The sequence below is a fragment of the Gavialis gangeticus genome, unplaced genomic scaffold (genome assembly GCF_001723915.1).
Source record: "Gavialis gangeticus isolate Ggan-Ray unplaced genomic scaffold, GavGan_comp1, whole genome shotgun sequence".
NCBI classification, from domain to species: Eukaryota; Metazoa; Chordata; order Crocodylia; family Gavialidae; genus Gavialis; species Gavialis gangeticus.
This window is the reverse complement of record NW_017729016.1, coordinates 19,915,488-19,917,881: the sequence shown is the minus strand read 5'-3', so window position 1 is coordinate 19,917,881 and position 2,394 is coordinate 19,915,488. Positions and strand designations below refer to the sequence as shown.

Below are 2,394 nucleotides of genomic sequence, written 5' to 3'. Positions count from 1 at the left end.
TGCACCCAGGCCTTGTGGCTGCTTTTATTTGACATAATCCTCTAATTAATAATATGCAAGGCTCAGCCTTTCCAAAGGAGGGCAGGGACATTAATGAAGCCTCTGGGAGCAGGCTAATTAACCATGAGGATCCCCGTTTTACTGATAGGGAAGCTGAGAGTCACAGAGCTGGAGGGGTTTGCCCCACGTCACAGAGGCAGACACGGGCAGGCAGGGTTTTACCTCCGGGGCTCCTGCTTCCACGCGCCCCCTGCTCTGCCCATCACGGTGCATGGCTGCCTTCTCCTCGGGTTAAAGAAAACCTTGAGTTTTTATAAAAGCCTTTGCGGCCCTCCCTGTAGCTGGATGCTTCTGATGAGGTACTTTTGCCCTTGTATGTGCTCTAGAGGAGACACAGGGCAGGTCGATAGGGGCATGGGTTTAGGGGTAGCACCTCTTCGGGGGAGCATGCGATTGCCATGCCCTTTAAGAGCCTGTGCACAGCTCCCACACTGGGTCCACTGGGCCCTTTGGATTCCCCTCCATAGACTAGGCTTGCGCCATAAAGCAGTGTGGCTGGACGGACCCTCCAGAGGTCTTCAGAGCGCACCCCCGGTGCAACGCGTGTGCCCCTTCGTGCTCCATGCACCTTCCAGATGCCGCTTGTGTTGCTTTGGGTGAATCGTGATACCAGGCTGGGCACCCCGTGTGCCTCTCTGTCCCGACAGGCTGCGCATAGACCCTTCGCAAAGGGCCACGTTCTGCTCTCGGTTACATCAGCGCACATCTGGACGAGCTCCATGGACAGCCGTGGGGATCGCTCTCGCTCATCAATCACGTGGCGGAGTCAGGATGCTCCTCTCACAGGCAGGACCCAAAGCAACGCTTGGCTCAGCGCCCGCCTGCACTCAGAGGCGGCACAGCAACTGGACTGCAGCAGGTGCAGACCCCCCGTCTGAAGACAAACCCCTTGCAACAAGGGCCGAGAGTCGAACAGCCTGTCCGCGCCCTGCCACTGTAAGGTGGGCTGTTTCCAGAGGCTTTTGGTCCCCGCAGGCTGTTTTCTGGGTCCCTTGACACAGGGAGAAGGAAGAAGCCAAAGGCCTGAGACCCCACGTGGCCCTTCCCAGGTCCTCTGGGAGCCCTTGGGACAGCTGGGCAGGCTACATGCCCCACACGGGCTGCTGAGGAGGTCGGCTGGGCTCCGCATGGGGATCCAATAGGAAGAGAAACCAGTCCGGCCCATCCATAAATGGCTCGTTAAGTCCCACACAATTACCCCCACCCAGGTAATTGCAGAACTGTGCTCTACAGCTATTTGCACAGTTCCCCCTGCTGCTTTCTCCTCCCCAGTGTTGTGCCATGTCACACAGGCAGGGTGACACGCATTTCCCTGGGGAGATAATGCCCTGACCCCCAACTCTTCCAAAAAAGGACTCATTTTACAGGGAGGAACCGTCCAATGGCCAAACCCTCCAGGTTTCACCTTATATGATGAATGTCCTGTGCACGGGCATGCACACACACACACACACACACTCAGGTAGGCCTTATTCAAATCAAGTCTCATTGATTTCCTTGTGACTCAGCTGGCAGGGCTGGGCCGTCATCAAACAGCACCCCCCCCATGCCCTGCTAACCCCCTTCCCTACTGCATGGCATCCTCACCCAAACGCACACTCAGCTCGGCGCCCCGCTTCAGCAGCACACTGCTCAGCCCTGTGTCACTTAGAAATTCATTTGCACCATTTTCCAGGGGCTGTTATTTTTGCTGAGAGCCAGTACCGAAGAGACAGCCTTGCTGCCAGGCTGAAGCCGGCGCTGCAAACCTGGCAGCAGCCTGCCAGTCGAGGCCTGCACTTCCCCACCGCTTAATTGACTCCATTTAATCACTTTGCGTTCGCGCCACGTCCTAGAGAGGCGAGGTGCTTCGTGGCCCCCTCGGCTCCCGGCCCCCCGCGGGGTGACCTTGCCTTTGTTTGGAAACGGGTCTGCGGTATGATCCCCAAAGGCAGAGTTGCAGAAACGCAACGTCGCCAGGCCTTGCTGGGCATTGAAGAGGAAGCAGGAATTGGCAGGACCCTCCCCGCCCCCGGGCACCCAAATCCCTGCTCCTCCGACCGCCCCCCTTGGCGCAGACACCTGGGGGCTGCATGGCATCGAGTGCCAGCCGCTCAGCACAGCCCGCGCCCGCCGGGGCAGGCGGAAGGGGCACGGGCACGCGCTCCTGGGTGCCAGGGTGGGCTCATGCTCCCCCTGCACTGGGTGCTGGCTTTAAGTCTATGTTAGTTTGGGGGTTTTTTGCACGTGCAGCTGCCCCTCAAGGCCTTTTCTGCATGCGCAGCTGCCCCCCCCCGGGCCCGAGGCGCCCCTGCCCCTACCCCTGCCCGGGGGTGCGCGGCCGGCGGGGGGCAG

At 59.6% G+C, this 2,394-nt stretch overlaps 1 protein-coding gene across 2 annotated transcripts in view; it reads left to right on the top strand.

The window, feature by feature from the left end:
- The window catches only part of LOC109294560 (actin, cytoplasmic 1), a 28,999-nt gene that overhangs the window by 21,577 nt on the left and 5,028 nt on the right, over window positions 1-2,394 (top strand). The window lies entirely within an intron of this gene.